Raw genomic sequence first — 25197 nt, 5'->3', positions numbered from 1 at the left:
ATCGTCGGTTTCGGCCCGTAATTACCATTTCAAATGCTCACCTCGGCTCACCTGAGCCCACTTGTTGGCTCGGCGCAACGTTCTCGTCCCGGCGGTGGTTGCACCGGGTGGTCTTTTCGGGTTTCAGAGGACGGGTGATGGCTCGGGCAGGAAAGTGGGGGTTATTATTTAGTTTGCTCGCTTCTATCTCTCATCTGCTCGCTCCTCTCCGTTCCTCTTCCTCCGACAACGCTTCCCTCCGTCCTCCTTCCTCTTCTTCTTCCTCTCCCTCCTTTAACACGCATCCACACCCACGTCTATTCTCATTCTAATCAGCTCCGACGCCTTTTCTTCGGGCCTAGGCACGCATCTCGCCTCTTCGCGCGCCGTGAAGCCCCTCAGGGGCCCCGTGGCCGCGACCATTATTATTTTAGTGCTCCGTTCGCGTACCGAACTGCTCTCTCCGCGCCATATATGCATCCTCTCCCGTGCAACGTGTCTGGTGGTCAACGCGATGTCAGCGGTTCGCAGTGGTGCTCATGGGTCGATGACGATAATAATAAAACTCTCTCCCCCTCTCTCTGTTCAAGGAGTTCGATTTATTATGCGGCAAGGAAGTTGACACGTTATTTTAATATAACGCACGCGTCTTAGAATACTCCCTCCCAGTCCTCGAAGAGAAACGTTTAAATGGCCGAATGATGATAAATTCGGGGGTGTGTGATTTACATTGTCGGTGCAGGATTTATCGCCCGCTTAACAACCCGCTCAAGCTGCGCGACGCTCAAATTAATCCTCGGCCGGGATCCGAGTTAAATTATTATTATACGCGGCTAATATTTATTAACGATAACGTATTGCCTTTAATAAATTAAGTTTGGCAGCCACGACGATTCTTCCTTCTTTTTCCCCTTCGATCGGCCACCTCTTGTGGGAAAGCATCGGGCTCGCGTTATCGATCACGCGTCCACGTGGCCTCGGAACGAGATCGGTACACGAGTGTCCTCGAGGCCGAGCGGATTGATGGACGACGTAAATGAAGAAAATGGCGGGGAAAAGGGGCCGCGGCGATCGGTTCCTCGGATCGGTGGAAGGAAATCGGCCGATCGATTTCGCAGCCCCAGCACGGCCGGCCATTCCTCATGCATAGTTTCCACCAGGAGGGAGGAGGGAGGGATCGATTAGCATGCAGGTAGCCTCGATCTGATCACTCACGGCACAGAGGAGCCGAGGCTAGGCTAGTCGCACGCGAAAAATCGTAAAATGCGTATCAAATGAAAAATCCAGGAACGTGCCGGGGCTCGTACGAATAACAAGCGATAGCCACCTCGGCAGCCGCCTATAAATGGCGATTTCTTAGCTTTCCCGTCCGTTCTTTCGCGGGAACGTTCGCCCTCCTCGCCTTTCCAACCAGCCCATATTTACGAACCGGCGCGATCGGTGGAGCGACTTGGCGGTAGATCCAATGCTAATGACGAGCTGAAAATATTTATGCCCACCGATCCATATTTGCGATGCTAAAACGCGTCGGGGCTGTTCTCTGTAGCGGAACGGTGGCCCAGATATCTTGCTACGGTACTTTGATACTACAACGTTCGTTTCCAAAGTCAAGGACTCCATTTACTTCCCAGGCGATTCGTTGTTGCTTTTTTCCAGACAGATTCGACTACGTTCCGTACGTGTATTCCCGTGTAATCGTGCAATCCATTGCGTATTTATTAGATTCGTAAAATTTAGTAATATACGAGAATAATAAATGTTACTTTATTCGCGTATCTGAATGTAAACAAGAGATGGAAAATTAAAAAAAGATCATAAAAACAAACGTATTGTACGTAACGACGATCCAATTGATACTTTCTTTTCGTAATACTACACGATATCCCATGGTATATACACCCATATACTTTGTAAGCGCAGAACACGTTGGCCGGGAACGAGGAATATCGCGTCGCATTTATAACCGTGCGAAAGAAACACGCCACGAACGAGGCACGATTCCGCGTCCTATGTACCCTCGGTTCCCTCATCTCGTATCGTTTAAACACTTATTGTCAGCCGACCGTTTGGTGTGTAAGCGTCCACGTGTATTCGCATGTCGAAGGCCCATCACGCGGCAACGAATGGATAAATAGATCGGCAAGAGGACGAGGCGCGGTAATATATGAGCCTGTGGAATCGGAGAAGACTCTTTGAACCTCTCGCGGTATACAGGGTGTTGCAGCTTTCGAGCATTGTTGCCAACGCTTTCGTCTGAATAAGAAGGAAATGTTATATAAATATAAATCGTTTAACGTTACGTTGTTACATTGAATTGGATATCGAGAGCGTAATAAAACGGCATGATAATTGTCACGATTAGATAGAGAAGCTAGAGTAGTATGATTCAGAAAGTAGCAGGATATTAGATTAGAGAGTTTGTATATGTTAATTATATCCGATAAACGATACCAATTTTAAACTCGAGTTGTGATATTTATTGAAAATTAATGCAATCCTAATATAATATAATTTGACGTACGTATATTTTATATAATATGATACATATTTTCAGAAATAATTCTAATTCAAATTACGCATCGAATTTTTGTCACTAAACTTTTCCACTTTGACCAACCATCGTAACATTTTTCGAAGACGCATCGAGTATAAATACACAAAGTCTCTCTCAAGATGAAACCTTGGACACCCTGTATACCTTTGTCCAAGGGTGTATATAACGTGGCACCAGTTTGTGTGCCCAGTTAATTACTCGCGTAGTAAATTATCGGGTAATGAGGTGCCGGGCTTCGAGCCTCGGGCTTTCTCATCTTCCTTCCTCCTCGACCTCCTCCTCTCACGAAGAGAGACAGGCTGGCTCTCACCTCCGCGGAACAAACCCCCGAAGGAAAGAGAGAGAACTAATAAATCCGCCAGGGCCGTAAGGAGGGATATTGTTAGTTGTAAGGTAAATCATCTCCGCGGCTCAAAAACGGCCTCCTCACCTCGGAAGAATCCTTTTGCCGCCTCGCCTCCCCCTCTCCTCTTTTCGCCTATACTCGAGGCCTCGAGGAGACGTTTGTTACCTCTACCTCTGTGCACATCGTGGTACCGCGAACCCATCGCCACCTCTCCCCCTTTTATCTTCTCCTCCTCTTCCTTCTCTTCTTCTTCTTCTTCGTATGCTTCTTGCTTTCCTTCTTCGCGATCAGTCCAGTTAGCGTCAATATGCGGACACATGGCCTCGTCATTAGCGTCATCGGATCCTTAACGCCTGCACGACCATCCCCTCGCCGAGGATCCGTGCCGAGATTCTTCCACGGGATGGCTGATTTCTTGGTAAGTCTTCTTGGTTTAGATATTTTTCGAGCGTAATCGAAAAATGGTTATTGATTTAATTAGTAGATAAAGAGGAGATGATATTTTGAATTCGGGCTTTTTGTTGAAATTCCAGGTGCAGAGAAAGTCTAGTTAGCCAGTTTGGAATTTATGGTTGGAGAAATTAGTATTTTCATGATATTTTAAACCTTCTTTTTGGCTTATTTAATAGTAAGAATTAGGATTTTAGAAAAAATTTTGAGCGATTCCTATTACTCTTTTTCTAAATTAAAATGTACGTAAATGCATGCAAATATTTTTATTTTCGCAATTTCTTATAGTATTTCATAATATCAAATTTAGTCTTATGAAAATAGATACTAATAGATCATTTCATATAACATGATTTATATGAAAATACTATAAATATATAAATATTTCATTTTCTCTTTTATATCATAAATTCATATCATCAAAAGAATCCTATTAATAATTTTTACGATTGATACATTTTTGTGTTCGCAAAAAGAATCTAAATAAAATCGTGACACGAGTTTAATTGAATCGCGATGCCTCGAAATCTAGCATCGATATGCTAGGTAATGAAGGTATTCTGTACGACTCGTTATCGGGGGAGAAATCGATACGATGCAAGGAATATTCAATCCGAGGAATTAGTGAGAAAAATCCTGAACGCATGCTCCGCTCTGAAATATGTATTCATATTATTAGAGTCCGGAGGGGGGGACCATTTATCAAACGGACAGGATGACATAGCGAAGCAATCATTGACACTTCTTCGTCCTCCTTTTCGTGATCAGTTAGTGTCAACACGTGAACACAAGGCTTCGTCATTAGTGGGCATCAGATCTTTAACGCCTGCACGACGCCCGCTTACGAGCCGTTGTGTTCCTCGAAACGTCGCACGGTTCCATGAAACAGAAACTCGGAACGTTACACGGCCAATACCTTCCTTGAACGCATTAATACGTTTCGATCCATCCCTCGCGATCCTTTTCGCCGAGTGAAATAATTTTGTTCGGTTAATGAGGCCAAGACGAAACGTGTTGGCACTCGAAATAATTTACATAATGTGCCGCGTTTTGATTTATGTGCATTTGAATGATATCGATAAAAAAATGGGGGAAAGGTAAACCTGAAAACTCCAATTTGTTTGAAATTTGTTTTTATAGTTACCTGAAGAGAAATGTTAAATTATTAATTACATCTGCCGTAAAAGAATTTTTAAAAATTTTTAAAAATTAACTTTTAAGATTTCAAGCATTATTTTTAAAGATACATTTGACGTATATAGCAAATGGAATGATGTATAAAAATCTTCATAGTATATACGATATATTACATCATATGTATAATATATACTTAAGAAATACTTCGTGTCGAAAGAGAAGTTATAGCAAGAAGGAAGAAAAAAATATATAAATAAATGAAATACACTGTATTTTCCTTCGAACGATTTATAAAAATCCGAAGAAAAAAACTTTATAAACCGAATTATTCGAAAATTTCCTTTATAAATATTGTATCATGGCGCGAGATTAAATAGTCGATACACGATAATTTATATCGCGTTAAGAAGCGTGCATACGGCGTGATCAAAGTGAAAAGTACGGTTCGGCAACCTTGTAAAGGAAATATCGCGGTTCGTAATCAAAATGCATCGCCGGTAATAAGAATAATACTCCGCGTAGTAATTAACCTTTTGCGGCATTGTAACTTTCTTAGCCTCGGGTTTTCGCGGTCATATATATTTAATGTGCGCTATCATGTTTCCCATCCATTGTGCACTTCCTGCCACGCCCACGAACCTTTCACTTGGGCATATATTCGCTACAAGTCTAATTAGATGGTTTTGTCAATATCCATTTATACTACGAATAACCCACGCAACTTGAACAGTTATGTTAGTTCCCCGTTCAGAAGTTGAAACGCGGATACGCGGTTTATTATTCATTCTTAACGTAGCACGTAAAAATAGCCGGCACACCAACTTCAAAACTATGTGACGTAAATTCCAATTCGTGACTTCCATTCATTGTTTCTCTTTTTCTTTTCTTTTTTTTTTTTTTTCTTTTAAGTTTACTACATATCTTTTGCAATTCCTTTATTTCTCTCGTTACATTTCTTTGAGTATTCTTTCTTCGATTCTACTTTAATTCTACTCCTTTTAATATGCTTTTTGATTCTTCTTGGCACATCAAAATCTTTTATATTTGTTTTTGAAGCAAAAAAAAAAAATCTAAAAAACGTTACTATTTAAAATGTTGTAGAAATTTTACCGTACTCTTCAAAATTCAACGTATTTAATAGATTCCTATCCTTTTCGATTAACAATTTCTAAATATCACGTTCATCGCACCAAAAAAAAAAAATTTCATTTGGATGGATACAGTCTTTGGATTAAAATCTACAAAAACTAAAAGAAAAGCCCTTTCGAGGCGGATACCTTGCTAATGATTCGCCAGGACTCGTACATCCTCTACGCGTGACGAAGTATCTACGGTCGGTGGCGTTGTTATACTAAGAAACAACTCCCTTGCTCGGGTCATTAGCAGCATGATTGTACTGCCTTCTGTTTAACGAGCGCCCTCCATAGCTCTCGATGACATTATTATTCGCAATAATTTATCGCATACCGATTCGTCTCGAGGAATAACGTTCCCGTCAAGCAGAGCAATTTAATTCAATTCCTGCCATCCTACGATTCATTCCTTTCTCTTTTGGCAAATATCCGGGATAGATTTTTCACCAAAAGTTAAATAAAACTCGATCAATCTCGAGTATGTGAATTCGATGAGATACGATAATGATCTTTGTACGTAAAGTGTCGATTAAATCGCTATCCGAAATAAATCGTTCAACGATAAAATAAATTTTATCGGACAAGAGAATTTCAAAGAATTTGTTTGAATTGCTCGGCTTTTCAGACAGATTCGAATCTACACCTTTCCCACGTTGTTCGTCAAACACCGCCGCATAATAAACGCATAATTTTCCCTACAATAACCACGGAACACACACATATATTATCGACGGCTAATCTAAGCGGACAAATCCCCCAAATAAGGTAGCCGTGGTTCAACGATGAATCGGCGGTGGCATGTTAAGAAGGCACGAGCTCTCCAGGTTGTTTCAGCCAGGCCAGATTTACGGCGTATCCACGTAAATCACGAATGTCAACCGTCCGTTAACCGTCGGTTATTCGAGGCCTGTCAACCCGTATCCATATCCAACCGTACACGTTATAATGATTGGCTAAGCTGGCAATTACCCAGCGCTTCGGATCCGCCGAATTGTCATTCAGCCCGCGGATGCCGATGCCCGTTGTACAGCCGCGGCTCTGACTGGAATATTATACGATCCTCATAACGAAACTGCGCGGCCTCCGCCGTTGATCCCTGTCCGCTGCTCGTCCACCGCTGCTGCTCATCCCCATGTACGTGGAAATACTTGTATACCGGTGCACGGCTCTCTCCACTCGATCTAGCCACGACTATATCGCGCCACGAAAACTTGGCTTATGGACTCGTCAGGTCGCCTCGGACGTTATCTATCCGCTCCCTCGCACCGTGCAACGGGAAGAGAGCCAATAGGATTGTGCTTTGCCTACTAGTGGCTCGCGTTATGGATTTTTCAGACGACCATGGGAACGTTGGATGGATAGTTGGACTCACAGCTTCGCGCCGGAATACACCATGGGACCTGGTCTGGATTTCGATCGACTTCCTTGTTCCTTCGGTGGAAACTTCTTCAGGAGAGATCTCCCCGAAGAAATTCCCGACCAACCATCGTGCTGGAACTTTTACGATCGAGCCTCTTGCGCGCATCGCGTCCGCGATTACATTCGAGGGAGCCTCGAGGAGAGAGAGGAATCTGCATTTCTGTTGAAATACCGGAGCCCGGCTCTCACAGCCGACCGCGAGATTCATGCGTGACTGTTAAACCACGCGGCAAACTTTGCCTTCCGACTTTTCTCTCGGCTGCTACGAAATTGCTCGCATCAATCGTTGCAAAAAGTACTGCTGGATCGGGTTAGGGTAGGGCCTGTAGCGCTATCATCGGCTCGACCGATAGCATACCGATCGAGAAGTTAACAGCTGACACGTTTATGATCGTAAGAGGCATGGTTGGAGACTTGGCCGTCGTAAAAGTCATTGCGATCGACGGTGGAGAGAGAGGAAAAAAGTCGGCCCGCCTGGATGATTCCGTTTCACGCCGCGTCGAGCATTTAGCTGTTGCGGGAAAGACCATCAAAGATGGTCGAGAAGATGGGCGAGAAGAAGGGGAACAGTGGGATCGGTCTCTCTCGACGGCAGCCTATAAAATTCAGAGGATAAATGTTCAGATTTCAGGGCGGTGTATCGTTCCAACTGTCTGTTCTTTGCCTTTCAGACTCTCGTAGGCCATGCGAAACGCCACGGCTACGTGGATTTAACGACGAACAGTATTATACCACGTTCTTTCGGTACGTTTAACAGCGAGGGATGTACCATAGACAGTTCGCACGTACTCGAAATGCTTCTGCTTCGAAATACGACAATTATTGCCGACCTCGAGCAACCCGTTCTTTTCATCTTTTTTTCCCTTCGTTCTTCCTTTCGTTCTTTGTTGGTCGAGTACCGGTTCGATTTCAGTGCAAAAACGTAGCAATTGTTCCTGTGTAGTAGACTTTGGGTAAAGTTTGGAGAATAGATTTAGTTTCGATTCTTTCGGTATTTAAGTATTTAAGAATGATCTCTATCAACAAGAAGCGTAACGTTCAATGATTTTTCTTTGATTACACGGATCAGATTTTAAGGAAATATTACTTAAAATTAAAGGAACAATAGAATAATAGAATGAGCAGATAATCGATCCCTCCTCCACCATACGTAATAATATTCCACCATAGTTGAGAATTAAGTTCCTTCGTTCTTTTCTATCTTCCCTCTTCCGATTGAAATATTAAAGAACAAGCCAAGATTTTCGACAAAAGGAACCAGGCCAATTACCAATCCAATTCTATCCAAACCCGGGTTTTCAGTTTCCGCAACAAAGATACGCGGCACACAAACGAAAATCTCGTGGAAAAGAGCAACAATCGGAAATGGCCGGGAGTAATAATAACGCTCCACGGTATTCTCTGTATTAGGGATAATTGGAGGATGAACCGCAAACGGCAGCGAGGGTATCTCGCGCGATAAAACTCTAGGAAGCCTAGTGCGGCGCGGCGAGGGACGGGGGGACTGGAATGGGGTGGGTGGTGGAGGGGGAGGGAGGACGAGAGACGAGGAAAAACGCGAATTCCACGATGGTGGCGCGTCCGGGAGTGCAACGAGTGGAACTTTGAAAGCGAGTAGTCGTACAATAAGGATCCAGAAAGAGGAGAGAGAGAGAGAGGGAGATGGAAGGGGAGGGAGGGGCTCCAAACTACAAAGCCTTCGAACCACCAGCCGCAAAACTACCATGCGAAACGACGCGGCGAAGGATGATCGAGGAACAAGGAGGAGACAAGGAGCGAGAGGAGGCGAAATGAAATAGAGAGAGAGAGAGAGAAGGATCTCGGATGCGTAGGCAAGGAGCACCGTCGAGGCATTATCCACTTACAGGGAATTATCCTCTTTCTAGCGGGTCTGCTGGCGGAGACGCGCGCGAGAGTTCTCTTTCTCCGATCTCTCTCCCTATCTGCCTGCCCCTTCTTTATTCGGCAGCCGGAAAAATCGTGGAATGGCCGTTTCCATTGTCTAGCAGGGAAGGAGCGCAGACAGTTGGAGAGAGGCGAAGCAATAGGATTCAGAAATGTTTCAACGAACGAAGGTTTCTCGCGGGAGAAAAAAAAAAAGAGAGAAAAGAAGAAAGAAAGAGAAGCACGGTTTGCGCGCACAGTTCATTTGAGTGTTAATCGGTGGCCATTGGGCGTATTACCCGGTCGGTAATACAGCGCAGGTGAACTCGGTCGGTTCTTTCCAGTATTCTCCTCGCTCGCTTCTTCGAGACCTCTAATTTCTTCTCGTTTCTGCGCATCTCCCTCTCGCTCTTCCTTCCTTCCTCCTTATGTATAACGCGGCTGTTCCGACTGGCCATTCTTCTCCGGACGAAGAGAAGAGAGTCTCTGGTAGCGATGATTCTTCTCCCGGCCCCTCCCGTTGTTGGGTTTCCGTTTCGTCGAAGATCGGCCACGGTGGTGAGCCGTTTCGCGGCCGTGAGCATATCCGTAACTCAAACAAACGGAAAATTCGAGCTGCCGCGCGACGGTAATCGCTCCGCAATTCGAGGAAATTGCTGCCTCTAACGTGGGGCGAGCGCGAGCATCGTTCATCGTTCTGCTCTTTTCTCGTCTACTTTTTGCCCGCGCCCTCCGTTTTCACGTTATTCTCGATCGCGCTTGTTACGCCCCTTACGTTCGTGGAAAAAAGGGATACAACGATCGCCACCTAGGCGACTATCGCCCATTATACGATAGTTAAGTCCGCGAGGATGCGTTTTATTTCTCTTGGCAAGTTCGAGAGAAAGTAATGCCATCTCGAAGGGAATCGAGGGGGGGAGGGCTTCGAGAAGACAACGAAGGGGAAACGTAAAATTACGACTAATTTACATACATATTGATATATGCATATATATATTTTATATATATATATATATTATTTATGACCGGTGTTAATTTAACCCGAGTCGAGAGGGACGAAGTGGTTGAGAATTAAGACAAGTTGGAAGAATTCCAACGAACCGGCTTGGGGTTAATATGGTTCCGTTTTACAATCCCTATTGTCGATGGGAAAATTATGAATACGTTATACGACGAAATAAAAGTTGCAACATGTGAAGGATTTTAGTTTAATGGGTTTATGGAATTACACTCCTGTCTATAAATCACTTGCGAACACTTGCAAACATTTAAAATATCGTTTAACATACCTCTCTTTTAGCAATTCTCATTAGCATTCGGGGAGGAAATTTTTATATCTCGCAATTTCGCAAAATAAAATAAAATCCTCCCGTAAAAGTTCCGATTTTGAAATTAACCGAGCGGAGAGATTGCCCGAATTCTCAACACCTTGTTCCCCCGCCGTGGATAACGACTCCATTGAGGCCGAATTCGGGCAGGGCGTATCGGGAGCCGGCCGCAAATGGACACGGATAATTCTTACGGGTCGGACAGGTATACGCGCAATCGTGGGCACGAACAATCTCGTGGTATGCCTGGACGGCGTGGGAGTTAAAATCCACGCACGCATAAATTACCGGGCGTACGTAGAGGATCGGCGTAGCAGAGGTTGGCGCTCGAGGGTGTGCGACGATCGTGGACAAACGGTTGCACGCACACACGCATGCGCGCCGTGTCCGGTCGAAACGGCGCGATAAGTTAAGCGGTTCACGTAGTCGCCGGTAATTATGGATGCGTTTAAGCCGTGGCAGTTTGGGAAACTAAATAAAATAATATACGTGAGCCGGGGTTTTTATTGCCGGATTAAGGGCGCCCTGCACGTTGCTGCGTGTCACTGTCTTATCCGCCCGCTCGATCTCTTCTTCGAGAGAGAGAGGCCGAGGAGGGAGGGGAGGGGGAGAAATAAAAAAAGATAGAGATAAGGACGAACGGGGAAAAGGAGAGGAGAGAGTATAATTCTCGTCGGGAGTTGGTCGTCGCTGGATGCATCGGAGAATATTTAGTAAAAGGGGGCGCGAGATGAGAACAGATTCGGGCGCAATGCCGCCTTAAACTTCTATTTGTCCTCCCTTATTCACCCAACTTATTCTTCTTCCATTGACTCGTCGCGATATCGATAGTTTCTTCTCTCTCTCTCTCTTCTCTTTCCATCAGACGAGTCGCCACGAGTCGAAACAATGTTCCCCTTTTGCCCGTTGTTCGAGGAGGGCGGGGAGAAATAATAATTCGCGTTGCGGTTTAATAGTAGGAATCGACGTAGACGGCGACATAGACGCGGGTGACAATAACCTAAGTGCGTGTTCGAGGGCGCGTGAAGTTACGAGGCATTGGTAATTTATCGCGATACCCTCCTTATCCCCCTCTCTTCCTTCCTTCCTTCCTTTCTTCCTTCTCTTTCGCTGTTCGGGACGGTGGTAAGAGAGCTGCTCCTCGAGCATTGCAAAAGGAGGTAGGAGAGCGGTGCGACCGCAGCGACGCCGGTTATTATAAAACAAAAGGCGATGGCTTGATGCCGATAATAAAAGAAGAAGGCAGCAGCGTGAGGCGCGGTTGGGCGAGAGAGAAGGGGGACGAATGGTCGGACGAAAAGAAAAGCGATATCGACGAAGGTAGCGGGCGCGAAGGATGTGGTTCCACGCACCGCGATTGACTTAATTCGCGCGCTCCCGACTCTTTTTCCTTCCACTCTGGCCCCTCTTCCCCCTCCCCCGCTTAGCTTCCATGTCCTCCTCCCCCTCGTGGCTTTCTTATTTAGCAACCCATTGCCCTCTCTCTCTCTCTCTCTCTCTCTTTATCTCTCCTTCTCTCCGTTGTTCGCCTCTCAGCAGCTGACCACCTCTCCTCTGCTCCTCCATCACGGCTGGCAGCCCGCTTACCGCCAATCATCATTTTCAATTCTCCGTGGTGGAGCGCCTCTCCTCCCTCGGTTGTGCTCTTCTTCTCTCCTCCGTTCCTCTTCGTACGTTGGTCCCCTTCTTCCTCCTCCTTGAATACTCGTGAAAGAAAAAAAAAGAAAAGAAGAAAAGAGAGAAAGGAAAAAGTCGTTGGGAATATTATTGCAACGTTTCTCCATTTTGCTGCGTTTTGGAAGATACGTACTTGGAGGGGGGAGAAACTTGAACCGTGGTGGGCGGGATGCCAGAGTTCTTCTCTTACGAATTCCGGTTGGAACGGGGAGAGATATCATTGATTTAGGTGGTTTTTCTTTCTTTTTTTTTTCGAGGACAAGCGCTTTCTCCTTGATTGTGCCCTCTTAATCTGTTTAATGGCGGAGTAACTCAATGGATGGCCCAGATAAACGACGCCCCCTTTTAATTCTGATATATCCTTTATTTCTTTCTTTCTTTCTTTTTTTTTTTACACCTTTTAAAATTCAGCCAAACCTCCGGAGCAAAGGATTCGAATCCTTCGTGTTTCTCGGCTAACAATTATTCGAGGAGTTTCGCCAAGGTTTTATCGTTGTTGCCTTCTTAGGGATGTATATATAGCAGTTAGACTCTCTCGTATGTGTAACAACCTCGTTCCACGTATGGGATTGTTAGGGCTGTATAAAGAGATTCTGTGAACCGAGTGGAAACAAACGAACCTTTCGTACGTTCGAGCGTTATATACCCAAGGAGGAACTTGTTTGACAGAGTTGGAATCCGTGAAACGTTTAAGAGCATCCTCAAAGGAGCACGAATTCGCCTTCTCTCGTGCTGCTGTTCTTGCAAGAAAAACAGGTACATCCTCGCGCATACTTGCGAACTTTTCAATAGGCCCATCCAAAATCCATACGAGCCACTTTTGAAATTGATCGACTGTCTGAAAATTTAATTCAATCGGGAATCGTGGAACAGTGATAATACTATAAAAGAAAAATCAACTTGAGTAGGACCAGTTTCTCGATTAAAGAGCAACGTGTATCGACCGTTGATTTCGACGATTCATACTTTCATACATACGTCTTTGAGAAGCTTTTCTGTCCTATTAATACGGATAATTATAGTTTTGTATCTTGTTACGAAATATTTTAATATAGACGCGCGTTGTTGATGGGCGTGGATAAAGCTGCTTGATGCAAGTTGGCCAGACTCGATGAGCTGACTGGTATCGAATATGGAACGCCAGATCGATGACTCGTGAAATCCCGCGGATGGGTTATTTCATTTTGCAGAACGAGTCATACAAATGAGATCTATATCGAGATAATGACTCGTTTGAGTGAACGTTCGATCGTTGCCAACTTTCGAGCCTTAATTTATTCGCAAGCAATTATAGTTTATAGGAGGGAAGACTTTCTATTAATCGTTTTATATGCAAGTATGCGGCGAAGATGCATGAAAGACACGCGGCAAGAAAAGAAAACTTGTGACTTCGTCGATACAGATATTTGGAACGCGTGGAAGTTTAATTCGAGCGCGATTTCCAAGAATCACAGTTCTGAATAATCGTAAAAAAAGGTTGGCTTAAACGCGGGAGTGGCATATACGCGATACGTGTACGCAATGTGAATTTCGTGCACGCATAGCGAATAAACAGAGCCGTTTCGCCATTGCCCGCCGATTTTCACCGACGAATTAATCCACGTTGGAATCGACGTTGGATGGATTTCGAAAAGTTTGACACGCCGTGTCAACGAACGACGGTATTTCGATATTAATTCCCCTTCACGTCGTTTCATTTTCGCAAGGAGAATGCGTCCTCCTTGTTCCAACGCCCGATCGTTCGATCATTCAATTATTTCGAATTCCTCAAATTCGTCGCCGCCAATCTTGCGTGGAAAATTAATTTCTCGAATTGAAAGAATTCACGTTAGGCTCATTCGTTCGTGGAACAAAGAGGATTTTTCTAAATAATTACCGTGGAGAGTCGTCGGGGACGGCTGTGTTAATTGTGCTCGTGGCACGCAAGTGACTATTTATCACAAAGAATGTCTTCGAGTAGAATCTTGAAAAGGCTGTGGAGTCGAGTCGAACAGTAAAATAACGGAATGAACGATCGGCAGGAAGAGGAAGAGGGCGCCATTAATGGCCATAGCCTCGAAGAAAAGACTTCATAGGAACTATTGTACGATCGTCATAGTAGAGTCACCCTTGCCAACTCGTGCAGCCCTTTTGTCTCTCGATTGCCGCGTACTTCATAGCGTGAAATACTCAAGCATCGAGTACTTAGAACGAAGGGCACACACGACCATGGATGGGAACAATACTGCTAACAAAATCAAAACATTATTGTTTCCCTTTCCTCCAGTGCTGTGCGCCTGTTAACCACTCGATGAGATTGAATACAGGTGCGGTACCCTGCAATTTCGTTTTAGTATTATTCAATTGTTCTCGAGTAGTACACTCTTTATAGCACCAATATTTTTAGTAATCCGATCTTTGAATTATTATTTACCCATTTTTCACGATCGAATTTTACTATTACACGACAGAGGTCGTGGTACGTACAGCTAATAAATAATAAATCGTGTATGATAAATCGAACAAACTTTCCTTTTACATCTAATTCATTCGAAATTACTTTCCATCGAAGAATATGATATCATAATCTCGAGTAAATGCTTCGACAAACAACGTATCCTAACTCTTCTCCAAAGTATAAAGTTGAAACTCGCGATAAAATTTTCTTTGAACGTGGACCAAGCAGTAAAAAAAATTTACGATTGTTAATTTGTTTCTTAAAAAAAGAAGAATGAGAGTAGAAAAGAAAAGAAGAACAACAAGGCTTAGCCGTCAAACGGGCAAAGAATGGTGTGCTTGTATCACTTCGAAGGTGTCCAAGCGCGAAACGTGTTGTTTTCGAACGGCTGGATTAGTAGGCGTCGTCATTGTCGCAATACGACGGAAAACCATCTCGAAATCGATTACTTCTTCTTGCCAGCACGGCCGTTCGATTCTTCACGCCTATTTGGCCCTCCTCCCGTCCTTAACGGAACGATTGTCCTCCACAATGGCTCATTTGTTTCTAGATCACGACTTATAAACCACGTCTCGTCATCGCCGTACAAAACGGCAGCTGCAACACAGGCCAACACTTATACCCGGCTTTATAATAGACAATAACGATCACGATCGGCCCATCCTCTCCCCCCTCCTGTTCCTCTTTTTTTCATCCTGCTCAGGGGCGGATTCAAGCACCTTCCCTCCGAAAAATCTCGAGATCTCATCATCATTCGCCAGATATTGTCTCCCGAAGAGAATCATAGAAAAAAGCTCTCTCTTTCTCTCTCTCTCTCTATATATATATATCAACTTTCATCCGTTCTTCTCTTTGCTAAGCCTCGTCGAAAGGAGGGACCACATCGATCAGAATTAAATTTCTACCTTTTCAAGTTGCCTGCTCCCCAACCGCGATCGCGATTTCTCGAAACGTCGAATAATAATAATAATCCTTTTGCAAGTTCCGGCAATTACGGCACCGATCGAATCTGTAACGGTTTGCCCGCTACGTTCCTGACGTAATTCCGCCTCTTCCCGTCTTACGTCCGTCACACTACGCACGAGAGAACCAAAGTACTTATATTCCTCGCTTCTTTCTTCTTACCCACTCCTCGCCTCGTCTTTCGGCTCTCCTCTCTCTCTCTCTCTCTCTCTCTCCCCCTCCCCCCTCCGGTTGGTTTCTCGCTGATTGTATAATTGGGAGGCAACAACGAGCTACGTGCGTCACTCCGATGATTTAGCCTCTCCCCCCCGTCCTCGCCTCACCCCCGGCCAACGGGCCCTCGGTCAATCACGTCGTAATTACTTTTAATGCTGGACGACTCGGCTGACACAATATCTAACCCGTCAACGACTCGTCTCTCACTCTCTCTCTCTCTCTCTCTCTCCCTCGTCACGCTGTTCTTTCTCCTCTCCGTACGTCCGTCTTCCTCGTTCCATCATTTTTATTTGTCCCCTGGTCGCTCTTGCTCAATCTCCCTTTCTCCGTCTATCCGTCTGTCCATCTTTGTCAGACGACGAGGCCCGTCTCACGCGTTATGGCCTATCTGCTCGTTCGCAGCATACTTCGCACGACCGGATTAATTGGTAATAGAGAGCGCGACGGAGAGCATGTCAGGCAAATATTGCGATTAATATTGATAGGGCCACTTTGCTGGTGCAAACGGCTGCGCGCAAACATTGCCAGGATGGGGGGAGAAGGTGAATGGGGGAGGGGGGATCGAGCGATTCCTGGATAGGGGGTGATGGCTTGGGTGGATCGCGGTTGATTTAGCGAAATCCTCGCTAGGTGATTCGGATGCATAACGATATGCCGGGGATTTACGATCTCTGCTTGTTTATTTAATTCGCTTCCCTGTCGCGCTCTCCCCACCCGGAATCGGAGGGGAAATTATTTTTACTACCGGCACCGGGATCGCGAAGTCGGTACACCTCTACTTCTGATTCAATCTTTCGTCGTGTAATGTAAATTTGGTTTAAGATCATTCGAGATTTATATCGAAGTGTTGTAAACGCGAATATTATATGATATAAAATTTCCTCAATTTCCTCTATTTTTTTTTTTCATCCCTCTTATTTCCACAATTTTGTTAGCAATTTGAAGGTAATATATTTTCGGAAAATTATTCCCAAGAGATGAGAGAAATTGTTGCAAAATTCTGGTATTAAATTCTTGCCAGATTAGTCGCGCATCAATTATCGCGAAACGGTACATAACGATCATTTCCCTCGTAAGTTTCCATCCGACGAGAAGTCGAAGCGTAACGGAATCATCGCACACGATTATCGTTCTTAAAAAAAAAAAGAAGAAGGAAGGGAAAAAGGAAAAAATTACGATGCCTCTCATTAGGTTTAATGAAAAAGATAGGGAAACGATTGTTACCGGTGCTGCAATTGGGCAACGCACGTTAGAGGAAGATCGGCGAACGAGGTGAACGCGGAGAAGGAGTACTACTGCTGTCGTAAGCAGTACTGAAAAAGCGAATCACTGTCGATGTCTCGTCGCGTTTATTGGGATTATAAAGCGTGCAGAGGAAGGAGGGCAGGAAGGAGAGATTTGTTTGAATTATTCAAATTAGATACGAAATTGAATGCGTGCTCTGCTCGTGTGCAGGTAATGACGGCACTTGCATATAAATGGTAATTATTGTCATTATTCTGCCCCGGTCGTTGTGTCCTCTCCTCTCCTCTCCTCTCCTTCCCCCGCCCCCTTTCTCCGCCCTGCCTCTCTCTTTCCGTTTCTCTATACCCGTGCCCGCTGTAATGCCGTGTGTTCCCATACACTAGTTGAGATAATTATCAAAATTGTTTTATTGTTGCTATAATTACGGGGGACATGCCATATCCTCAACCTCCTCCTCCTCCTCCTTCTCCACCGTCCTTAGGAGGGGAAGTGTCCCCGAAACGCGTCTTCCTACGCCCATATTTCGGCTCCCTATCGTCCTTTTTACCTTCTTTCGCGCAAAAATATGGTCAGCTGACGGGGTTCGCCTTTTCGAATCGGTTCCGAGAAAATGGGTCGTAGCTCGCGCCGGCACCGTGATTACCGCGCTTCAACAATGTTGCAATCACGCGATTACGCCGAGGCCGAGGTTTTCGTGCGAATTCGTTTCTTTCGATGGATATCTCGGGGGGCGATGGTTCGACCCCCCTTGAGGAAGGGGGGAGTTCACGTGCAGGGTTCGCGGATGGGGTCGAAGGGGGAGCCAGGGGTAATTGTACAAGGGTGGACAATTTTCGCTTGCTACGCTTCTACGCCAAATTTGCAATCGCTCTTCCGTTTCTGCTCTACCTTGTTACCATTTTGATTTATCGCGAGATTTAAACGAAATCGGGTCGCGTTCAGAACAGTGTCTCTCAATCGATATATCAGGGAAGCAGGAAAGGGCATGGAAAGATTTAAATCGGTGCGAATATCGAATTTGAAAATGAGCTTTAGTCGAGTGCGTAATTAAAGAAATTAAATGTTATTTGAAACGAACGCACCTTTTCCTCTTGAAGAAGAAGCCGTTCGATCGGAATTAAAAGTATAAGTAATAGGATATTTCTAATTCCGTTGAAAAGAAAAACACCATGACATACTTTCCCGATGAAAGCATTCCACGTTAAAAATTAATTTTCAATTCTATCCGAGCTATTCATAAGAAGATCTCGATGGGAGATCTTATTACATTAAGAATTCTGATCTCTCTTGCATTTAACAACCGAGAATATTATAGAAATCATAAGTAGATTACAGACTTTTCTTTTTTTTACGTCAAGTACAATTTTACAATTTTAAACTTTTCTACCTTAAAACGCCAAATACCCAAGAATTAACCAAATAAACGATTTAACTCAAACTATTAAAAATGTTTATTAAATTTTCACCGACGAAATATTAAAACATATACATACACACAATGCAGATAGGTAGTACATTTTCTCAATAACTGTACTTATCTATCCCTCACACGAGGAATACTCAATTAGCCGAAAACAATAGGGAGTTTACGTTCCCCGGCTAACGAGGCGGGCACAATGAAATAATAAATGGGCAGGGATCGAACGATCGAGGCTCGTGCAACAACGGTACCCTTTTCATACCGTACGCCACCCTCGGTGCGTTTCGAAAATACTAGGAGAGGGTTAATCGGCACGCGTGACCTTGAGCAAAGCCAGAGCAAAGCCAGAGTGTCGATGGTCGTTGTCGAGCCCCTCGAAATTAATAATGAAGCCGCTTGCCCGCTCAAAGTCCTTTCTCATCTTGGTTCTAATAAGCGTAAGAGGGAGAGAAATAAGGAGGAAGAACGTATTGTCATCGAGATACTGCTCCTTCTCCCTCTCTCTCTCTCTCTACCTTTCTTTCCTTTCGCCGTCTCTCTCTCTGATCCCCCTCTCTGTCTCCTTCACGGGCAAGATGATGACCGCGAGAGCAAGCTCTCGGCGAGAAGGACAAAATCATAATAAAGCCAATAATTAAGCTACAATATATATATATATATATATATATATATATATATATATATATATATATATATATATATTGAAGAAGGAAAAGAGGTCTGGCTCTTCTTCTCATTGTTCGGCTCGGTTGAAAAGAACGATGGAAGCAGGATACGAGGAGAGTCCTCCGCGCGAGTACGAGGCCCCGCAGGGAAACAATAACGTTGGTAAGGATCGCACAATACCGGAATTATTAGCTTTCCACCGAATTAAAACCCGTCTATCCCGTTCCTGGATCTTTTCTCTCTTGGTCACAGGCCTCCCTTCTCGTTTTTCCGTCCTCACCTATTCTTCCACGGATTCGTTTTAGCTATATCTCGTTCTTATTTTCTTTTTCTCTTTTTTTAATTTATGATAAGACTCTTTTCTTCGAATCTTCTCTTTTTTCCTTCTACGATACGAGGATAATTCTTGATTTTTTCATTTCGAGATGAAGCATTCCCTTCGTTGTTTCAATCATTATAGACATTATAGACTACGAATACCATTTCTTAATATTCGTTAATCGAAATAATCGAATTTCGTTTTAAAAATTGAATTACGACGTAATTTGAAAACGAGGATCATTTTAAGACGAAAGATATTTTATATAAAGAGGTAGTAGAAAGCGCGTTCGGTCCCCGGAAAATTCTTCGTTCAGTTTCAATCCGTCCAACTCGCAATTCCAACCGCGCAATACACAATATCGCGTTTTCTAATAACCGTTACATCACCGTTATCTTGCCTCATCTCCGAGCATCCATTCCGATTTGTCGTTAATTTGCTCCAAGCACCCGTACGAACAATTTTCTTTCGCCAACTCTGACGCCCGGACTCCGCTCGATCTAATCGTCTCACGTTCGATCGTTTCCCTGCACAATCGCCTTTTCCAGCCCGAGATCGATCATCCCATCTTCGATCGACCATCATGATTCATCGTCCGAGTCGAATAGATTCTCTCTCAGGAGTTATGCAATCCTCCCGGGGAGAAGAATGTCGCGAAACCACGATGGCCACCGGGAAAAACCACCGAGGAGGAGGAGGAACGCGATGATCGAAGGTCATCGAGGCGTTAAAACCGCGTCCCCTTCTCACTTTCTCCCTCCCCCAGGACGAAACCTTTCAGAGAGAGAGAGAGGACAGGGAGAATCGCGCCGAGTCGAAAAGTCGGCGGACAGGGTGTGAAAGGAGGAGAGAGGACGATAAAAACCGATCGTTCTCGAGTGAGAGAGAGAGAGAGAAGGAGACGGAAGGACAAGTTCCCGGCGGTGTTCGACAGAAAAGCGAGGAGAAGACGGAAGGGTGGCGCGAGAAGGAGGCATGAGTCAGCCCTCCTCGGTCTGTGGCCGCAGAGAGAGAGAGAGAGAGAAAGCGAGGTGGAGGCCACGCCTGTACAAGAGAGAGATGGGAGAAGGTTAGGGGGCTGCCGGAGAAAAGGTGGCGAAAAGGAGGAAACAAAAGGCGATCGCGTATGAGCGGCAATTAGCCCCTCTAATGGCGCGCGAAACAAAACAAAAGAGTGGAGCGTCGAGCTCAAACACAATAAAGCCGGGGTACGCGAGGACAGAAGAAAAAGGAGGGAGGAGGTGGAGGAGAAATAAAGAAGCGAGGGAACAATGGCGCGCGGGACCGTGGCCGTGTTGCTGTTTCCCTTTCTTTTCCTATTCCCTTCTCCTTCCCTCGCGCGCGTCTTCCCAACTATTTATCTCTCCCTCCCTCTTTTTGTCCGTCGACAACGACAACGCCTAGACTCTCGCTCCTTCCCGACCACTCCAACGGAGAGATAGATAGAGGGAGAGAGAGAGACTCTCGCTTTGGAAAATTAAAAGTCACTAATGAGGCAGGGGATGCTCGTTCCTGGTGATTCGTTGCCGCTCGTTAGGTACGTTTCGCTACAACTTTGACTAACTTTGCTCCGCGATAACCAAGATAGGAGTCTCGCGTTTCCTCTCGTGATGTTTACCCCTCCTTCACGCGCCAATTGCGACTTACATGTGGATCGTACGTTTAGATCGATCGTGATGCATATATTTATTCTTTGAACGAATAATAATTATAATAATCGTTGAGTAATTGTGACGTATGAATGTATCAATTAATGGTTAAGAAGTCTAATTTAAATATAGAATGAAATTTTTAGTTCATCTATTCTCTTTTTATTTTCTTTCTCTGGCGAGTTTCCTCGAAGCGATTGGAAAAGTTACAGAATTATTAATTCGTAGTAAGAAGTATTATTAAGAATTCGCAGTTGAACGATTGTCCGCGATTGTTGCAGCGATGTATGTTTGAATCATAAAACGAAAATGAGGTTCTAATTGCGACCCGTGGATAATTGTGACATATTGCTGGACGATATTTCATGGAATTATAGGTCACACGATGAGCCGTGCGTATTCGCGGCGACAGAAACTCGTTTCTGGGGCAAGAGATGGTTTGTTGTTGCACTTCTAATTAGAAATCCTTGGGAGATATATCAAACTTGTTTGCGAATAGAACTTTTCAAAAAGACATATAAATCTTCGTTATTTCATCAGTCGAGTATCTTCTAAATCTTTCTTTTTCCTAATTCAACATTTGTATGATAGAAAAAAATTCACACGCGATAATTTCCAAATCGAATATTTTAAAAATACACTGACATTTCCTTATCCTTATGCAAAATGTGAAAGTAATTATATTCGTATATACACGCGTATCTATCGTCTAATAGAACTGTCCGTTTACCTTGTCATTATCCGGTCAATTATGTCTACTTTCCATGCCACTAGTCTAACATTATTTCGTCAAGTACGGTTCTTTATTCGAAACCCTGTGATGTTTGGTTACCTCGCGTTACCAGCGAATTATATTATCTCTTGCAGCCAGTCTCTGAAGAATTCACCGTGGCCGCCTCATAAGGTCACCGGTACGACCCATAAAACGTTACGTCTGTGATGTAGTACACCTCCCTCTCGCGAGGAGCACATTCACTCGAATAATAAAAGCGTCATCTCGGATGTATCTCCTGATCGCGGACATGTGCACCGTTGTAAATATTTTTCGCATTAACTAGAACGCGACGTCTCTCCCCTCCCCCTCTGTTTCGTATAAAATTGCGCACCGGCAATTTCTTCGATCGCTCGTGTTTAGAGATATCCTCGCTAAGCACAACTCGATGCCTTTTTCTTTTTTTTTTTATGATCCAGGTGTACGACAGTTATTATTATTATTGGATATAAAATTTTGGAGAGTGCGAATTATTAGAGACGGATCGTGGTTTTGAGAAATTTATGAATTATTCTTTTTTCTCTGTTTATTATGTACAGGATTAATTATTTTCTATTTTGTCGGTTGCTTAAAATAATATTTTTTAAAGATAAAAGTATTTTTAAAATGGTTTGCTCGGTATAATTCTAAATAATAATTGAATAATGTTCGTTTCGGATGATACATATTTTGTATTTGCATTACTCGTGCAATTCGTTATGCGTTCAATTTTAATTTATAATTGTAAATATTTCGTTGTAAATTATCATTGCGTTTACGAGAAAAGAGAATGGCTCAAAGATGAATTGATCGACGACTTAAACGGAGTCCTAGAATTTATCATTTCCTCTTTTCAAGAAAATGTTTCTCCACTTTTAACTATGATTGACATAGTCCCTCCGCTGCGAATGCAGCGTTGTTAATTTATGGGGCGACTAGGCCGATTATTTGCATGCTCGCGTCGATTCATAGGACAGTAAATAAAATTGATTTACATAATGTCATTAATCACGTTGCACTTATGAAAGAGACTCTACTAGGTGATCTTAGTGATCGTGATTATTAATGAACCGGTATCGTAAGTACATACATTCGTTATCGGACAGGAAAATCTTTGTACATTATTTTCAAAAATTATGATCTTAATGAAATATTACAACCTGTATATGAATTTATTATTACAAAGATATATTTTTAAGAAAATGAAAAATTAATTAATTTCATCCCCTAAAACCGAGGAACCAATGAGAATTTTTAGTAAAATTTCACTTATTATTTATAAATAACAAAAAACGTAAAGAATCATTAATATTAACAATATTTCTCTGATACTCTCTAAATTACTAGTACACATATATTTCATCATTTATATGATATTACATTCGTTATCTCACTATATATATTTTTCTCGTTGAAAACAAAATTTTCGATGACACGAGCGTAAGAGATATATATATATACACGTGGATCCGTTCGGATACATATCATTGTCGAATCGTCGTCGTTTCCACTTGGTGCGACTATTTCTCCCCATCGAAACCGTGGGTTTTATGGAACATACGTAGGCGATATCGGTCGCAATGCGCGAATAGAAGAAGGAGAGAGAAGAGGAGAAAAAGAAGGGGGGAGAAGAAAAAAAAAGGAAAGGAAAGGAGGGAAACCAGCGAGCCGTTGGCAAGGAGCAGCTGACGCCCCGAGTTCTTTAATTAAAACTGACCGCCCGCTTTTCTTCCTCGACCAAGCAATAACGAGATTTATTTCATAATACCTCCGAACTCGTTCGCCGCGTGGACGAACGTCTGCAATTTCTCAGAAGATAGTTTCTCCTTCTTTCCAAAAACTCTTCCCCGAAATAATGCTTGCGTTACTGATCAAACACACGCGAGGGTTACGAGATGTATGGAGCATCGGTTATGATGAGAGGTTGGTTTGCCTGCAATTAGAGGTAACCGGGATAATTGGAGGTAATAAAGGGGAGAAATTTTTCTTTATTTGTAATAAGGATTCGTAGGTAGAATTGGTTATAGAAATAAGCGATGTTATTTTCTTTTGTGAAAATTAAGGGTTGTTTTGGAAGAAACGTATCATTTCGTTATTGAATCGTCGTTTCATCGTAATTAAAATTGGAAATTGGAAATGAAATGTTTATAAACGGATTAAAATTTATTTTGTCGATACGACGGCAAAGTATTCCCAAGACGACATTTCTTTTATTTTTGATCAATTTTTAAACTTAATTGCAATATCGTTTACACTTTATTATAATTCTTACACAATTCTTACGCATGTTTATATCTATCGAAAAAGAATAGAGCAATATTATAATACTATATTTAATCACGATAATCCAATTTTAACGTATCTATATACGTCCAACAATGCCTCGTACATTTTCAATGCGCTTTTTAAAAATGGCACGATAATGGTCCAAGAATGGAAACGCGACGAACAACCAACCAACATCGGTTTACCCCGGCGGATAACAAGTTTTTTCCCCGGCCATTCCACTTTTTTGCTTGGAGAAACAGGGTTGACGACAGTTGAAAGGTGTTTTTATTCGAAAAAAGAGAAAAAGAAGAGGGGGGAAAAAAAAACGAGAAACGACGCGCATCCTCGAGATTCAATCGAGATACGGTTCCCCCCGGCAAACAATCGTAAAAACGCGGCATGGCGGTGTCGAGTGGTGGTGTGGCTCGTGCAGCCGGCCAATTAGGGAAAACTCGTGAGATATGTAGAAAATATTGATTTGTATAGTCGCGCGTGCCCGTGGCCGGCACCGCGTTACAACGACGAGCCGTCGCGAGCGTCGCGACGCGGAAATCACCGGCACTATTCCTAGCTGCACAACACCGCGTTCAACCACTATGCCTAGGAGGACATCTCGCCATGTACACAGTGTTCCAGATTTTTCTGATCAAACTTATTGTCGAGACTCATGCAAAAATTGTAATTTATCATTTCAGAATGTGGAAAATAATGTGTTTCGAAATAAAAAGTAAAACGTTTGGAACTTATTGCGTGCATTATTTCTAACTGCATTATTTCTAACTTTGGTCGAGGCTTTGATGAAAGAATCGTTTTCGAAATAAAAATCGCGCTTCAATGTTTCACAATTATTATAATTTCGTTGGTTATTCATAGTAATAGTATTCAATCATTGTATCTAGGATGAAATACAATATTTAATTTATAATAAATATATAGTCATTTGGATGAAGCAAAAAATTTGATTTTAACTATATATCGATACGAAGTTTGTTCTAGTCAATAGTTCAAACGAAATAAATATGTTTATGCGTTAAAATGATTTAATCTTTATAGCATTACAGTTATGTAAACATAACGAGCAGAAACGATAATATGGATATAGATATCACCGTTGTCAATTCAATTTAAAAGTCCTGCATATTTTCTTGTTATATGCGTGTCATTAGAAATTGAAAGGAGAGATATATTCCTTGTCTCGTATTATGATTTATAAGTTAATTCAGTCGTTTATGGCATATTTATGGTATACATATCGGCGCATACGAAAGTAAAACGATAAAGTCGGAAAGAAATTGCGTATGCATTTATCCTCAATTTTTTCCACATCTGACTAGCTTTACGAATATCAAATCACTT

This window comes from Apis cerana, linkage group LG11 (assembly GCF_029169275.1).
Source record: "Apis cerana isolate GH-2021 linkage group LG11, AcerK_1.0, whole genome shotgun sequence".
In the NCBI taxonomy this organism is placed as follows: Eukaryota; Metazoa; Arthropoda; class Insecta; order Hymenoptera; family Apidae; genus Apis; species Apis cerana.
The sequence above is the reverse complement of the archived record's forward strand: the minus strand, read 5'-3'. Positions refer to the sequence as shown.